General features: G+C 48.4%; 1 protein-coding gene and 1 pseudogene across 3 annotated transcripts in view; both read left to right on the top strand.

Moving 5' to 3' along the window:
* Window positions 1–18,204, top strand: part of agap1 (ArfGAP with GTPase domain, ankyrin repeat and PH domain 1) — a 1,093,107-nt gene that overhangs the window by 24,826 nt on the left and 1,050,077 nt on the right. The gene's annotated exons all lie outside the window — the stretch shown is intronic.
* On the top strand, window positions 2,056–2,182 carry LOC140408089 (U1 spliceosomal RNA; annotated as a pseudogene).

Here is an 18,204-nt window from a genome sequence, read left to right as displayed (position 1 = left end):
GGGAATGTCAAAGACCCAGATAAAGGTGCTGGGAAGAAGTGGGTGAGCGAAAGTTCGCCGTCGAGTGAACGGGCCAGCCTGGCAGCAGGAAAGATGGCAGAGGCTAGATTGCTGGGTGGGGCCGCACCCTGCATAGTAGAGACTTTGACCGAGGTGATGGCTGGAGAGTTTGAGAGGCAATTCATCAAACACATGGAGATGATGCATAAGGAGATGATGTCAGCGATGGAGGAGGCAATGACTCCGAGGAAGGTGGTGGTGTTTTTAAAAATATATATTTTTATTCACATTTTTTACATATTTTCAACAAACCCCCCTTACAGAAATAAGAAAAAGCAAAGAACACATAAATAAACATCTAATAGCTATGTCACGTATTCCCCCAATATACAAGTCCCCATTAAACGATAATAAACACAGTAGTAAACACCCCCCCGGGTTGCTGCTGCTGCTGACCACCTCCTAACGCTCCGCTAGAAAGTCTAGGAACGGTTGCCACCGCCTGAAGAACCCTTGTACAGATGCTCTCAAGGCAAATTTTACCCTCTCCAATTTAATGAATCCTGCCATGTTGCTGATCCAGGCTTCCACGCTTGGGGGCCTCGCATCCTTCCACAGTAGCAGAATCCTCCGTTGGGCTACCAGGGACGCAAAGGACAGAATACCGGCCTCTTTCGCCTCCTGCACTCCCGGCTCGTCCGATGTCCCAAATAGTGCGAGCCCCCAACTCAGCTTAACCCGGGTGTTTACCTAGCGAGGGCAACGCTAGCCCTCCTCTGTCCCTGCTCCGTTCCAGAAACACCCTTCTCACCCTCGGGGTCTTTTTCGCCCATACAAATCCCATGGTGCTCCTGCTGACCCACTTAAAAAGGCCTTAGGGATCAGGATGGGGAGGCACTGGTATATAAAAAGGAACCTCGGGAGCACCGTCATCTTCACCGACTGTACCCTACCCGCCAGGGAGAGCGGCAGCATATCCCACCTTTTAAACTCCTGCTCCACCAGCCTCGTCAAGTTGAGCTTGTGTAGGGCCCCCCAGTTCCTGGCCACCTGGATCCCGAGGTACCAAAAACTCTTTTCCGCCCTCTTCAGTGGAAGCTCGTCTATACCCCTTCCCTGGTCCCCTGGGAGTATCACGAATAGCTCACTCTTCCCCATGTTGAGCTTATACCTGGAAAAGTCTCCAAACTCCCTGAGGATCCGCGTCACCTCCGGCATCCCCCCCACCGGGTCCGCCACAAACAGTAACATGCCGTCTGCCCCCTCCAGTTCCTGGACTCCCTCAAAGCCATCGCCCAAGGTTCAATTGCCAACGCAAATAGCAGGGGGGATAGGGGGCACCCCTGCCTCGTCCCCCGGTACATTCGAAAGTATTCCGACCTCCTCCGATTTGTGGCCACACTCGCCACCGGGGCTTCGTACAGTAACCTAATCCAACTAACGAACCCCACCCCGAACCTCCTTAACACTCCCCCCAGGTACCCCCACTCCACCCTATCGAAGGCCTTCTCGGCATCCATAGCCGCCACTATCTCTGCTTCCCCCTCCACTGCAGGCATCATGATTACATTTAGGAGCCTCCGCACATTGGTGTTTAGCTGCCTTCCCTTCACGAAACCCGTCTGGTCCTCGTGGATCACCCCTGGAACACAGTCCTCAATTCTGGTAGCCAACACCTTCGCTAACAGCTTCGCATCCACGTTGAGGAGCGAGATTGGCCTGTACGACCCACACTGTAAAGGGTCCTTGTCCCACTTCAAGATCAGCGAGATCAGCGCCCTGGACATCGTTTCTCTCTCCCCCCCCAAAAAAAAATCGCCTCATTGAAAGTCCTCACTAGTAGTGGGCCCAACAGGTCCGGAAGGTGGTGGTGTTGAGGATATCGGCAAAGGTGTGGGAGCAAGGAGAGAAGTTGAAGGAGGTGGAGGAAGCTCTGTCGCAACATAGTGATCAGTTCATCTCAATGGGTGAGGAACTAGAAGGCTGCGGGGGGGGGGAATGGATGTGGAGTTGTTCGGGGACTGGCGTTTTTGCAATAAGATTGGGAAGGTGGCAATACTTAGCTGGCAGGGGTGAAACCATGATCTAGAAGGTGGTTCGCCCAGGACGAGGCTAGCCCATTGCACTTCGGGTGTGCTGATGCCTGCGATGTCCCCAAATGCGGGGTAGGGGCTGGTTTAGCACACTGGGCTAAATAGCTGGCTTTTAAAGCAGACCAAGGCAGGCCAGCAGCATGGTTCAATTCCCGTACCAGCCTCCCCGAACAGGCCCCGGAATGTGGCGACTAGGGGCTTTTCACAGTAACTTCATTGACGCCTACTTGTGACAATAAGCGATTTTCATTTCATTTCAAGATGATTAAGGAATATGTGAGGTTTAATTGCACAGGGGAAGTTTCCTAATCGGTGGTCCGGGAGATTCTGAAGGCAGTGGTAAGGGGGGAGATGATCTCGTTTAAGGCTAAGGTGGACAAGGAAGCGAGAAAGGAGCGCCAAAAATTGATAAGAGGAAATTCTGGAGGTGGATAGGAGGTACGCGGGAGGCCTGGGTCCAGCCCTTTTGGCCAGGAGGAAGGAGCTTCAGGCAAGGTTTGACCGGTTGTCCACAGGGAAAGTGGTGTGCCAGTTGAGAAGGGTGAGGGGGGCAGTCTATTAACATGGGGAGAAGGTGGGAGGTATGTTGGCCGGCCAGCTCTGGAGGGAGGCGGCGGCCAGGGAGATAGTCCTGGTGCGGGATAAGATGGGGAAGCTAGTGGTGGCCCAGAGAAGATCAATAAAGTTTTTGAAAAGTTGTACAGGTTGGAACTGCTAATAGAAAAGCGGGAGATGAGGGAGATTCTGGACAGGTTGGAGTACTCGAGATTGGAGGAAGAGGACAGGGCAGGGCTGGAGGGGCCAGTGGGGGAGTAGGAGATAAAGGAGGCAATTGAGAGGATGCAGTCAGGGAAGGCGGCGGGACTGGATGGGTTCCCAGTGCAATATTATAAGAAGTTTAAGGACAAGTTGCCGCCACTGATGGTGGGAATGTTTGAGGAGGCGATAGGTGGGGGGTGGGGGGGGGGGGGGGGGGGGGTCTTGCCACAGAAATTGGGGCAGGTTTCGCTTTCCCTGCTGTTAAAGAAGGATAAGGGGCAGCATGGTGGCGCAGTGGTTAGCATTGCTGCCTCACGGCGCTGAGGTCCCAGGTTCGATCCCGGCTCTGGGTCACTGTCCGTGTGGAGTTTGCACATTCTTCCCGTGTTTGTGTGGGGTTCGCCCCCACAATCCAAAAACGTGCAGGTTAGGTGGATTTGCCACTCTAAATTGCCCTTAATTGGAAAAAATGAATTGGGTACTCTAAATTTATTTTAAAAAAAGAAAAATAAGGACCCAATGGAGTGTTAGTCGCACAGGCCATATTCCTACTGAATGTAGATCCCACGATATTGGCAAGGTTGGAGGGGTGTCTCCCGAAGGTGACAGGAGAGGATCAGACGGGGTTCATGAAGGGAAGGCAGCTGTTCTCTAAAGTGAGAAGGTTGTTAAATGTGATCATGTCGCTGGCTGAGGGAAAGGAGACGGCGGTGCTGGTGGCACTGGATGCAGAAAAGGTGTTTGATTGGGTAGAGCGGGTTATTTGAAGGCAGTCTTAGATTTGAAATTGGACCGAGGTTCGCGGCGTAGGTACGGCTGCTGTATGGAAATATTTTATTGAAGCATTTGTAATTTTCACAGTTTAAAGTTTCACACTTTATCACCCCTCAAACAACTGTGCGGGCTGACCCCCACAAAAAAACTAAAATCAACGTCCCCTACTACCCCCGCCCCATTTCCTGATTACCCGTGTACTAAGTACCCTGTCCTGGTCTTACACTACCATGCCTCCCATTTTCCTCCCCCCTCCCCCCCTTACTGCTGACGTTCAATTTTCCTTGAAGAAGTTTTTAAAAAATATATATATTTATTAAAGATTTTTAACACAATTTTTCTCCCTTACAAACAATAACCCCCCCCCCCGTAACAAAAAAAACCCGAGAAATCGCGCAGAGCAAGATATATACATGGCAAAATGATATATTTACACAGCTTTGTACACTGGCCCTCACCCGTACGTGCCAGTTTCCCCAACCCTTCATGTTATCTCTTGCTCATCCGCCCTCCCAGGCAGTCCCCGCCCCCCCCCCCCCAACGTTGCTGCCGCTGCTGACCGACCTTCCTCTAACGCTCCGTGAGATAGTCTAGGAACGGTTGCCACCGCCTGTAGAACCCCTGCGCAGACCCTCTCAAGGTGAACTTAATCCTCTCCAACTTTATGAACCCAGCCATATCATTTCTCCAGGCCTCCAGGCTGGGGGGCTTCGCCTCCTTCCACATTAGCAAGATCCTTCGCTGGGCTACTAGGGACGCAAAGGCCAGAATGCCGGCCTCTTTCGCCTCCTGCACTCCCGGTTCGTCCACTACTCCAAATATTGCTAGCCCCCAGCTTGGCTTGACCTGGACTTTCATCACCTGAGATATTGCTCACGCCACTCCTCTCCAGAACCCCTTCAGTGCCGGGCATGACCAAAACATATGGACATGGTTCGCCGGGCTCCCTGAGCACCTTCCACATCTGTCCTCTACTCCAAAGAACCTACTCAACCTCGCCCCCGTCAAGTGCGCTCTGTGGACCACCTTAAATTGTATCAGGCTGAGCCTGGCACACGAGGAGGAGGAATTAACCCTACCTAGGGCATCAGCCCACAGACCTTCCTCGATCTCCTCCCCCAGCTCCTCCTCCCATTTACCCTTCAACTCTTCTACCAGCGCTTCCCCCTCTTTCAACTCCTGGTGTATTTCCGACACCTTGCCCTCCCCGACCCATACACCCGAGATCACCCTATCTTGAACTTCTTGTGCCGGGAGCAACGGGAATTCCCTCACCTGTCGCCTCACAAAAGCCCTCACCTGCATATATCTAAAGGCATTTCCCGGGGGTAACTCGAACTTCTCCTCCAGTGCCCCTAGGCTCGCAAACGTCCGGTCGATGAACAGGTCCCCCATTCTTCCAATCCCCGCCCGATGCCAGCTCTGGAACCCCCCGTCCATCTTCCCCGGGACAAACCGGTGGTTACCCCTGATCGGGGACCACACCGATGCTCCCATTGCACCCCGGTGCCGTCTCCACTGGCCCCAGATCCTTAGCGTTGCCGCCACCACCGGGCTTGTGGTATACTTTGTTGGCGAGAGTGGCAGTGGTGCCGTCACCAACGCCCCCAGGCTCGTTCCTTTACAGGACGCCATCTCCATCCTCTTCCATGCCGCCCCCTCTCCCTCCATAACCCACTTGCGGATCATCGCCACATTTGCTGCCCAGTAGTAGCTCCCCAGGTTTGGCAGCGCCAACCCTCCTCGGTCCCTCCTGCGTTCCAGGAACCCTCTCCTTACTCTCGGGGTCTTATTCGCCCACACAAACCCCATAATACTCCTGCCTACTCTCTTAAAAAAGGCCCTCGTGATCACGATGGGAAGGCACTGAAACACAAACAGAAACCTCGGAAGGACCACCATTTTGACCGACTGCACTCTACCCGCTAGCGAGAGCGGTAACATGTCCCATCTTTTGAAATCCTCCTCCATTTGCTCCACCAACCTCATCAGATTCAGTTGATGTAGGGTCCCCCAACTCCTGGCTATCTGGATCCCCAGATACCGAAAGCTCCCCTCTACCCTCCTCAGCGGTAGGTCCCCTATCCCTCTTTTTTGGTCCCCCGCCTGTAATACAAAGAGCTCACTCTTCCCTACATTGAGCTTATTGCCCGAAAACTCCCCAAATTCCCTTAGAGTCTGCATGACCTCCACCATCCCCTCCATTGGATCCGCCACGTACAGCAACAGGTCATCCGCATATAGCGACACCCGATGCTCTTCTCCCCCTCGGACCACCCACCTCCATTTATTAGACTCCCTCAATGACATGGCCAATGGTTCGATCGCCAATGCGAACAACAGGGGGGACAGGGGGCACCCCTTCCTCGTCCCTCGGTACAGTCGAAAGTACTCCGACCTCCGCCGGTTCGTCACTACACTCGCCATCGGGGCTCTGTAAAGGAGCTTAACCCAATTGATAAACCCTACCCCGAACCCAAACCTGCGCAGCACCTCCGAGAGGTACTCCCACTCTACTCGGTCAAAGGCCTTCTCCGCGTCCATAGCTGCCACTATCTCCGCCTCTCCCTCCTCCAATGGCATCATTATCACGTTTTCCTTGAAGAAGTTGATGAACGGCTGCCACTTCCGGCTGAACCCCTGAATTGATCCTCTCAAGACAAACTTAATCTTTTCCAGCCTGAGAAACCCTGCCATGTCACTGATCCACACTCCTGACTTTGGAGGCTCCGAGTCCCTCCATCCCAGCAAAATCCGTCTCCGGGCTACCAGGGAGGAGAAGGCCAGAACATTGGCCTCCCTCCCCCCCCTCGGCCCCCGGATCTTCCGATACCCCAAATATTGCCAATCCTGGACTCAAAGTCACCCTCCCTTCCCGGACCTCTGACAAGACGTCCGCAAATCCCTGCCAGAATTCCTTCAACTTCGGACACGCCCAGAACATATGTACATGATTCGCCGGGCTTCCCCCACAGCATCCGCACATATCCTCCACTTCCTCAAAAGACCTGCTCATCCGGGCTACTGTCATGTGGGCCCTATGGACCACCTTGAACTGGATGTGGCACACGACGTGGATGAATTAACTCTCTTCGAAGCCTTTTCCCATAATTCGATTTCCAACTCTCCTCCCAGCTCCTCTTCCCACTTCCTCTTCAACTCCCTGAAAGGGACCCCTTCCCACTCCATCAACTCCTTATATATCCAAGACTCTCCCCTCCCCAACTCCCGTTTGAAAAAAAAATGTTTATTGTACGTCTGCTGTATGGCGAGTAATCACACTAATAATATGAATTCGGGTACTTTGCTCTGCACCGAGGTACGAGGCAGGGGTGTCCTATGTCCCCCTGCTGTTTGCATTGGCCATAGAGCCTTTGGCCATTGCGCTAAGGAGCTCGGGGTTGTGGAAGGGAATAGTGAAGGGGTGGAACATAGGGTATCTTTATATGCTGATGATCTGCTGCTGTATATCTAAGAGCTGAGCACGTTGGTGGGAAGTATAATGGGGCTGCTCGAACAATTTGGATTGTTCTCTGGGTATAAATTGAACTAGGCAAGAGCGAGTATTTTATGGTTTCCCATCCGGAAGTGGGAGGAGGGCTGCCATTTTATCTGGCGGCAACCCACTTTAGGTACTTGGGGGTGCAGGTGATGTGGGATTGGGGTGGGCTCCGAGAATCGTCCCCATAATTTTACTAGTTTGGTGAGAGAGGGTAAAGGCCGATTTGGGAAGGTGGGACAACCTCCCTCTGTCGTTGGTTGGCCTGGTGCAGGCAGTTAAAATTCATGTGTTACCGCCAATTTTTGTTCCTGTTTCAGTGCATGCCGGTCTTTCTACTGACATTTTTCTTCAAGGCGGTGGATAAATTGGTCACCTCATTTATTTGGGGCGGGGGAGGGGGGCAGGGGAGAGGTGGCCAGGGATAGGAGGGTGGTCTTGGAGAGAGGGTGACAGGCGGGGGTGAAGGCGAGGCCTCCCAAACTTACTGTACTATTATTGGGCAACAAATGCGGAGACTGCGGGGCTGGGTTAAGGGGGGAGGAGAGGAGATTTGATAGGTTAAGATGGAGGAGGGCTCGTGTAGGGGATCGGGGTTGTGGGCACTGGCAATGGCACCGCTCTCGATGGCACCAGTTAAGTGTTCGGGGAGTCTGGTGGTGGTGGCCACTTTGAAGATCTGGAGACGGTTTAGGTAGCACTTTAAGCTGGAGGCAAGGTCAGGGGGAATGCCGATTAGGGGGAATCATGTGTTCGAGCGGGGAAGATGGATGTGAGGTTTCGGAGGTGGGATGAGAGGGTGATTAAGGAAATTAAAAGATCTTGGGAGCGATTTATGAGCTTGGAGGTGCTGGGAGAAAAGTACGTGTTGGTGCAGGGGGAAGGGCTTAAGGTACTTGCAGGTTTGAGAGTTTGCAAGGAAGGTTTTCCCGAACTTCCTGATAGTGCCTGCCTCCTCACTGTTGGAGGCGGTGTTGTGGGGGGTGGGGGGGGTTGTTGGTCAGAGAAGTTGGTGGTACCGCCCGCCGAATTAAGGGTGCATCCTGGAGGAGGACAGGGGATCTGTTGGAGTTTTTGACCCTGGAGAAGGTGAAGTTTGAGCTGAGGGGGGCAAAGAAGGGGTTCTACAATTCTTGGGGTTTGTTTATCGTGTACTTTCGGGCGTTGGTTGCCATTGAATGGTAAAGGGTGGAGGGTTTGTTTTTCGTTTATGATTTACGAGTCCGTGTTTTAGGTTTTATATTGTTGGGGTGGTTTTGTTGTTTTTTGTTCTTTGTAAGGTGAAAATATAGCAAATAAAAATATTTAAAAAAATATATTAATGTTCCCTGTGGACGTGGCTTAACTAAGAGGCTGACTATTTGCTTTGACGTTTGCTGCTCCCTGTCACCTCCAAGTATAATGACATCAAGAAGCAGCTGGCTAAGAATATGAATGTCTGTTGCAATAAATGTTACAGCCAGCTGCAGGGATATATTTCAAATAGTGCTGTTGAGTGAAAGGCAAACAGTTATATTTCATGTCCTGTTATAAATATTTCAGTGATCTCCTTTGTGTGTGACATTTTTTGGGGTTGAACAGGATTACAGATTGGAGGATGGTGGAACAAACGCAAGGAGCTGAAGGAGGGAAGCAGAGAAAAGGGGGAATTTAGGTTGGTGTGGGTGCAGGGGGTTGGAGGCATGGAACTGATGGTGGTCAAAGAGGGGAAAATGCAGCCCTGGAAGAGTATAGGAGGGTGGGAGGGTGTTGATGTAAAGGGAAAATGAAGTAAGATGGCAGTCCATGATGGGAACTACTGTCATTTTAAATTTCACGAGGGGTAGGTAATTGGCCACGATTTGTATATTCTGACCCTGGCTGTGAAAAGTTCTCCCTTTGTTTTAGATGATGCAGATAACTGACGCAACAGCTCGAGAGCATATTGTTTGTACAATATTCACGCACACTTTTTTTGTGTTTGTGGCTGAATTATTTCCTGTAGTCATGGAGTGTGTGTGTCTGTTGTGTGTCTATGTTGGGCGGAAGGGGCGGGTGGCAGTGGGGGGGGGAGTTTATGCACTTTGGTAGGAAGAATGGAGGCATAGACTATTTTCTAAATGGGAAAAGCCTTAGGAAATCAGAAACACAAAGGGACTTGGGAGTCCTAGTTCACCATTCCTTAAGGTTAACGTCAGTCGGCAGTTATTCATGACGAGATGGCTACAATACAAGTCCAGGGATGTACTTCTGAGGCTATATAAGGCTTTGGTCAGACCCAATTTGGAGTATTGTGAGCAGTTTTGGGCCCCGTATCTAAAGAAGGATTTGCTGGCCTTGGTAAGGGTCCAGAGGAGGTTCATAAGAATGATCCCAGGAATGAAGAGCTTGTTACATGAGGAACGGTTGAGAACTCTGGGTCTGTACTCGTTGGGGTTTAGAAGGATGAGGGGGATCTTATTGAAACTTACAGAATACTGCGAGGCCTGGATAGAGAGGACGTGGGGAGAATGTTTCCACTAGTAGGAAAATCTAGAACCCGAGGGCACAGCCTCAGACTGAAGGGAGTATCCTTTAAAACAGATTTTAAAAAAAAATTAGAGTACCCAATTATTAATTTTTTTCCAATTAAAGGATAATTTAGCGTGGCTAATCCACCGAACTAGCACATCTTTGGGTTGTGGGGGTGAAACCCACGCAGACACGGGGAGAATGTTCAAACTCCACCAGGACAGTGACCCAGGGCCGGGATTTGAACCTGGGTCCTCAGCGCCGTAGTCCCAGTGCTAACCACTGCACCACGTACCGCCCGTAAAACAGAGATGATGAGGTATTTCTTCACCCAGAGGGTGGTGAATCTGTGGAACTCTTTGCCGCAGAAGCCTGTGGAGGCCAAATCACAGAGTGTCTTTAAGACAGAGATAGATAGGTTCTTGATTAATAAGGGAATCAGGGGTTATGGGGAGAAGGCAGGAGAATAGGGATAAGAAAAATATCAGCCCTGGATTTAATGGCAGAGCAGACCCGATGGGCCAAATGGCCTAATTCTGCTAAGGTGAGCCTTTTCTGTTTTGATTCTTCATATTAATGTATAATTTGAAACTTTTTTGTGGCAATTTTTGATTGTCTAAGTGTTGTTAGTACCACAGGCTCCAGTCTGAATGGACGATCTGAACGTTTGTAATGTAATTTTGTGTAAATTTAGGTATCCACTCCCAACCCCATACCATAAGAAGCGATGTGAGGTCATCAATTGAGTAAACTGCAAGAATGATGTCCAAAATGTTTCGAGGATTGAATTTCAGAGGCTATTTGATTCCAGTTCTGGCTTATTTATGATTTTTATTTTGTGAGTGCAGTTGCTCATTTAACCAAAACTGGCACATGATTTGAACTATAGCGTTAAGCAGGTGAGTGGTGTAAAAATTGTAAAAGACTGGAGGAAATAAGTCTATATCCTGTGCATAATAATATGAAACATCAGTGGATGGGCATGTTAAGTAGCAGTGTTGTAACCCCATAATAATTTTACATATGTATTGGATTTGAATGTAAGTAACATTCGCATGCGACAATGGCCATCTCCAAAAAGAGAATTTAACCATCTCCCCATGACATTCAATGGCATTACCATCGCTGAATCCCCACTATCGCACCCTGGGAGGTTATTATTGACCAGAATTTTAACTGGACCAGCCATATAAATGCTGTGTCTATAAGAGCAGATCGGATTCTGGGAATTCTGTGGTAACTCAACTCCGGAGTCAAACCCTGTTTACCAGCTACAAAGTAATCGACCCACCATCCAGACTTGGAACTACATCGCTGTTCCATCACTGTCGCCAGACCAAATACATGGAACTTCCTCTCTCGCAGCATTGTGGGTGGAACTGCACCAGATGCGCTGCAGTGATTCGGTTCAAGAAAACAGCTCACAGCCACCTTCTCAAGAGTGTTTAGGGATGGGCAATAAATACTGGCCGTACCAATGATGCTCACATCCTATGAATTAATATATAAAATTTGGCCTTGTGCAAAGATTTATGATCTTAAATTTAAGATGAATTGATTCTCAATTTAATAAAATTTGGAATAGGGGCGACTTTGGTCGTAGTGACTGAAGCTGTTTCAATTAGCCTAGGTGGCAGCTGAAGATATTTGAGACTGCCACCATGGGCTACAGTGGCTGCATAGTTTTCAGAGCCTCAGGTATTGTGGTATTCGGGATCTAGTAGAAAAGGCTAATGATATGCATTGTCTCAGGTTGACTGAAGATTAATGAATTGTCTTGATGATGCAAAGTAACTTTGACATTCAGAAGTTGTCTTTTGGGGGCTGGTGTTTTATTTCAGAGGAAGAAAGAATGTTAACAAAATACCGCAAAGCATTTCATGTAAATGTAAATGAGGCCACAGTCCCTGAAGACCATAGACTGCTCTCAACTTTGAAGAATTAAACCGATGCGTCGCTCCACATCATGGGGTATTTCCTAAGAATTAATTGATTATTGCGACTCCAGGTTAGGTGGGGCTGGAATTGACCGTGCAGTAGCCCAGGATGGCATAACAGTTACAATAGTCATTAAAGTATTACTGTAGTCACTGTTCTAGGAAATGCGACAGCCAATTTGAGTACAGTAAACTCCTACAAACAGCTGTGTGATAATGCTGAGGTAATTTGTTTATTAGTGGCATTGATTTGATTGAGGGATAAATATTAGCCACAATATCTGGAAGAGCTCCCCTGTTCTTCTTATAAATAGTGCCTTGGTATTTTTACATCAACCTGAGTCGGAGGTTAGATGGGACCAAAGTGGGACTGAAAGACAGTAATCCAACCTTCCCTTAGTACTGCACTGGAGGGGCAGCACGGTGGCGCAGTGGGTTAACCCTGCTGCCTCACGGCGCCGAGATCCCAGGTTTGATCCCGGCTCTGGGTCACTGTCCGTGTGGAGTTTGCACATTCTCCCTGTGTTTGTGTGAGTTTCGCCCTCACAACCCAAAAGATGTGCAGGATAGGTGGATTGGCCACGCTAAATTGCGCCTTTATTGGAAAAGAAGAATTGGATACTCTAAATTTATAAATAATAAAAAAAAGTACTGCACTGGAATGTCAGCCTAGATAACATGTAAAAACCCTGGACTTGAACACATGGAGTCTCCATCCCGCTGCACCACATTTCTGTTTCACCCCGCCGGCGGGATGCTCCGTTATGCTGGTCAGTGGGGTTTCCCATTGTGGGGCAGCCCCGCCCTGTCCTATGACATGCTAATTTAGTTATTAATATGCCTGGCTTCATGGTATTTGTGTTCTTTAAAAGCTTACTTTCTGACTCCTGGGTCCATGGGAATCACAAACAGCAGTTTGTAAACAAAATGCAACAGACCTTGTAATTAATAAGATATTGTTGGACCTGGTGGCTCTAGGATTGTATCAATCTTTAAGCAACTTATCTACAGAGTCCTCATTTAATCAATACTCATTTATGTGAGCTGGCGTGGGGGATACATAAGTAAATCAGACAGAATAACAAAATTTGCATGCCTGCATGACCTTCCTTTGAAATACTTGTGTGAAAATTAGCCTTGATACGCTATTCGTTCTATTCAGATCCATTATCTTTGCACTGAAAAATAACATGGTTCTTGGCTTTTAGCAGCATCTGTTCGGCATGAAGAGGAGCTGGGAGGCAAGGCTGAGCAATGGAATATCTATATTTTATGCTCTTGTCTCTGTAACAATAGTGGCTACGTTTCCTGCCTAGGAAATAGCGTGAAAACAGACAAACATTCAATTGTGATAAATGCCTTGACATTTTCACACTTGTGTCGGAGGTGCCTCATGATAGCTCATGGATGTTTCCCACTGACTAGCTCAAAGAGCACTTGCAGCGGTATCTTGTCTGCCATGGTTTTGGAGAGTGGTGCAAGGAACATCCCAGCAGGAGAAATTGAAGGGAAAAAATATCACTTGGTGTTTAGTGCAAATATGAAATGACATGTACAATGAGTAACAGATAGATACATTTTGATGTAAGTACATAATTCATAAGCCTGACAAATAGGTTTCAACATTTTACTCCAGTGTATTCCTTGACAAACTGTACTCTTTGTAGCGACTATTTTATCTCCCTCTGCTTATTGATTTCTCAAATAGAGTGTTGAATTAGCAGAAGCTGCTTCAGAAACACTCCAAGCTTTTACTTTGAATCTTTTTGTTACAAATGTGTCTTAAGTGCAGCTTATGATCTATTTGAAGTGATCTTGCTTCAAGTGTTTAAGATGTTCAAGGAATTAGCTTCAAGTGTTTTAAGATGTTGTGTCTTTGCACTACCTCTTCTGTGTGGCAGGGTTTGTAGTCTTCCCTCATTACATTGCTTGGGGGTTTCTTGACAAGCTAACAATTTTATCTGCCCTAAAAATGAATGCTCAAGTAATAATAATCTTTATTAGTGTCACAAGTAGGCTTACATTAACACTGCAATGAAGTTACTGTGAAAATCCCTTAGTCGCCACACTCCGGCGTCCATTCGGGTACACTGAGGGAGAATTCAGAATGTCCAATTCACCTAACAGCACGTCTTTCGGGACTTGTGGGAGGAAACCGGAGCACCCGGAGGAAACCCATGCAGACACTACTAGTATTAACAAAAGCCAGGGCTGAAATTCCCAGTTTGTCTTTTAAAGCTTTGATTATTCTTTATAGTGTAGGTTTCTTAATTGATTAAAACTGGAAAGAATGGACTGAGTCACAGAACAAATTGAACTGCTGGGGGAGTCTTGTCCCTTTTTGTTCTAAAAGTTATTTTTAAAAGATCTTTCCTTCACTTTCCCCTGCTCTGAAAATCACTGATTCATGCTGGGAAACATAACAGCCTCGCTAATGTCCATTCTTCACCTCCAAAATTTAATTCCAGCTTGAATCATTGCAGCTTGACCAAACGCCGACCTTGCCTGATGTCTGTCTGTGTGTTTTCTGCGAAGGACCATTGTCTGGTAATCAAAAATAGGAATCCTGGCTGATTGAAAGTTGCACAGATGCACTGAATTCAATCATGATGTTTGAGAGCAAAGTCAGACTTGTTTTGTGTTGCTTTCCATAGTTGAATAGCGTCTTGCAATTAGTCTAAGTTTTAGTCTAAATAAGTCATTTTGGCAAGATAATCAAGGGCTCCCTTGTGTGAATCAGCTCATTGAGGAAAGGGTGGAAGAAAGAAGCTAGGTGGGGAGGGGAAGACGTGGTAGGAAGTTTCAAGTCAGTAGATTAAGATTGAAGAATTGATTAATAATGGTAGGAATACAGTCGGGCAGATGACCTAATGAATGTACTACATGGTAGTGCAAACCCTTACATTTGGCAACATTACCAGAATGTGTTGATCTTTCACAAACTATCAGCTGCACAACCCGTTTCAAGAAAAGTACATTTTAATATCCCATTTATAATGAGTGAGTTGTTCCCCAGTATAATGCAGGACTGTGTTTAGATTTTGCCTATTTTATTTTGAGTGGGTTTGATGACAACAGTACAGCAGGATGTAACATTGCTGTAAACTTGCTATGATGACTTTATGCATCAGACTAGTGGCTTTCCTTATCTAAGTGGGAAGTCCTGTATATGCCACAATGGCACGCCATATTTTGCTGGGCTGTGCAGGTTCTTTGTCTGTGGGGTGAGGGTGGGGGCAGAGGCGGAGGGGATAGAACGGTAGTGTGTGGACGAAGGGAAGATGGCAGTGGGATTGGCAGCTGTCACAGGGCATTGGAGAGAATTGGGTTTTGAGAGTACAGTTTTTCTGCAGCCAGATCAAAACGGTGGCACCAGCAGTGGTTGCTTGTATTGTATTGTTTGCCGGTGACCACTTGGTTTCTGGAAACAGAGGGTATAATCCTCTTTTGAAATGAAATGAAAATCGCTTATTGTCGTTTGTAGGCTTCAAATGAAGTTACTGTGAAAAGCCAGCCCCGAGTCGCCACATTCCGGCATCTGTTCGAGGAGGCTGTTACGGGAGGCTGTTTTGGGATAGCTGCAATGAAATTGGAGTTTTAATTTACTGATGGGTTAGATTTTACTTTAGCAACGCATTTGTGGCATTTACCATTAGTTTGCTTTGCCCTTGGACGTTGGATTTTTACATTCTTTGTACAGCAAGTTGCTGAAAGTGCAATCTGATAACGCATCTCAGTGAACAGGGCAAGCAACTGTGTATCTCCTTAATTAGTCAGATTGAATGATTGCGATATTAACTGTGAGGACTGAGAAGGAGTATAAATTAAAGTGGGTGAATTCAATGTCAAATTAAGTACAGAAAGAGGAAAATAAAGATTGGATTGAGGGAGAAAGAGACGGAATGGAAAATTTGAAAATATTTTTATTCAAGTCTTTGATATTTTAACATTTTAAACACACAACATTGTGAAGAAAAACAACACAAACGTCCAACCCCCGCCCCCAGTAACCTCAATCAAACGCCCCACTTTCTCCCCCCCCCCCCTTAACAGTTGAGTGTAACTAGCTCTTTGAAATGTAATGCAAACAAACCCCATCACTTGTGGACCTCCTCACTTGACCCCTCAAAGCAAATCTTTTCCAAATACAAAAACTCCATTAGATCCCCCAACTACAATGAGGCACAGAGTGGAGCGACTGACCTCCTTCCCAACTGGACCCGCCCGCGAGCGATCAGCGAGGCGAAGGCTAACACATCTGCCCCCGCACCCAACTGCAGCTCCGGCAAGTCCAACAACCCAAATATGGCCCCCTGGGGACTGGGCTCCAAATCCATGCGCAAGATCGCCGACATGGTGCTAAGGAAAGATCTCCAAGGGGTATGTTAGATGGGTGCAGCTATTGTATAGGGCCCCAGTGGCGAGCGTGGTCACGAATGGACGGGGATCGGCATATTTTCGGCTCCATAGAGGGACAAGGCAGGGATGCCCTCTGTCCCCATTATTGTTTGCACTGGCGATTGAGCCCCTGGCGATAGCGTTGAGGGGTTCCAAGAAGTGGAGGGGAGTACTTAGGGGAGGAGAAGAACACCGGGTATCTTTGTATGCGGACGATTTGCTACTATATGTGGCGGATCCGGCGGAGGGGATGCCAGAAATAATGCGGATACTTGGGGAGTTTGGGGATTTTTCAGGGTATAAATTAAACATGGGGAAGAGTGAGTTGTTTGTGGTGCATCCAGGGGAGCAGAGTAGAGAAATAGAGGACCTACCGTTGAGGAAGGTAACAAGAGACTTTCGTTACCTGGGGATCCAGATAGCTAAGAATTGGGGCACATTGCACAGGTTAAATTTAACGCGGTTGGTGGAACAGATGGAGGAAGATTTCAAGAGATGGGATATGGTAGCCCTGTCAATGGCAGGGAGGGTGCAGGCGGTTAAGATGGTGGTCCTCCCGAGATTCCTCTTTGTGTTTCAGTGCCTCCCGGTGGTGATCACGAAGGCTTTTTTAAAAAGGATTGAAAAGAGCATCATGGGTTTTGTTTGGGCCGGGAAGACCCCGAGAGTGAGGAAGGGATTCTTACAGCGTAGCAGGGATAGGGGGGGGCTGGCACTACCGAGCCTAAGTGAGTACTATTGGGCCGCTAATATTTCAATGGTGAGTAAGTGGATGGGAGAGGAGGAGGGAGCGGCGTGGAAGAGATTAGAGAGGGCGTCCTGTAGGGGGACTAGCCTGCAGGCTATGGTGACAGCCCCATTGCCGTTCTCACCGAGGAACTACACCACAAGCCCGGTGGTGGTAGCTACACTGAAGATTTGGGGACAGTGGAGACGGCATAGGGGAAAGACTGGAGCCTTGGGGGGGTCCCCGATAAGAAACAACCATAGGTTTGCCCCGGGGGGAATGGATGGGGGATATGGAATGTGGCAAAGAGCAGGAATAACGCAACTGAAAGATCTATTTGTGGATGGGAAGTTCGCGAGTCTGGGAGCGCTGACCGAGAAATATGGGTTGCCCCAAGGGAATGCATTCAGGTATATGCAACTGAGGGCTTTTGCGAGGCAACAGGTGAGGGAATTTCCGCAGCTCCCGACACAAGAGGTGCAGGACAGAGTGATCTCAAAGACATGGGTGGGGGATGGTAAGGTGTCAGATATATATAGGGAAATGAGGGACGAAGGGGAGACTATGGTAGATGAACTAAAAGGGAAATGGGAAGAAGAGCTGGGGGAGGAGATCGAGGAGGGGCTGTGGGCAGATGCCCTAAGCAGGGTAAACTCGTCGTCCTCGTGTGCCAGGCTAAGCCTGATTCAGTTTAAGGTATTACACAGGGCGCATATGACTGGAGCACGACTCAGTAAATTTTTTGGGGTGGAGGATAGGTGTGCGAGGTGCTCGAGAAGCCCAGCGAATCATACCCATATGTTTTGGTCATGCCCGGCACTACGGGGGTTTTGGATGGGGGTGACAAAGGTGCTTTCAAAAGTACTGGGGGTCCGGGTCGAACCAAGCTGGGGGTTGGCTATATTTGGGGTTGCACAAGAGCCGGGAGTGCAGGAGGCGAGAGATGCCGATGTTTTGGCCTTTGCGTCCCTAGTAGCCCGGCGCAGGATATTGCTAATGTGGAAAGAAGCCAAGCCCCCGGGGGTGGAGACCTGGATAAATGACATGGCGGGGTTTATAAAGCTAGAGCGGATTAAGTTCGTCCTAAGGGGGTCGGCTCAAGGGTTCACCAGGCGGTGGCAACCGTTCGTCGAATACCTTGCGGATAGATAGATGGAATGGGAAGAAAAAGAAGGCAGCAGCAGCAGCCCAGGATTTTGGGGGGGGGGGGGGGGGGGAGGGGTGGGGGGGGGGGTGGGGGGGGGGGGGCGGGGGGGGGGTGTAACTTGTGACAAGGCAGTTGCCAATTAGGGCTAGTTTTCATTTTTGTTATTTAATATTTATTCTTTTTTTTTGTTTATATAAAATAGGTCATTGTTATTTGTGCTGTTATAATATTGTGTAAAGGATGCACAATGTACTGTGTTGGTTGACCAAAAATTTTCAATAAAATATTTATTAAAAAAAAAAGGAAAGACCTCCAAAATTTCTCCAAATTAGGGCAGGACCAGAACATATGCGCGTGATTGGCCGAGCCCCTCCCACACC

The sequence above is a fragment of the Scyliorhinus torazame genome, chromosome 2 (genome assembly GCF_047496885.1).
Source record: "Scyliorhinus torazame isolate Kashiwa2021f chromosome 2, sScyTor2.1, whole genome shotgun sequence".
NCBI lineage: Eukaryota > Metazoa > Chordata > Chondrichthyes > Carcharhiniformes > Scyliorhinidae > Scyliorhinus > Scyliorhinus torazame.
The sequence above is the reverse complement of the archived record's forward strand: the minus strand, read 5'-3'. Positions and strand labels throughout refer to the sequence as shown.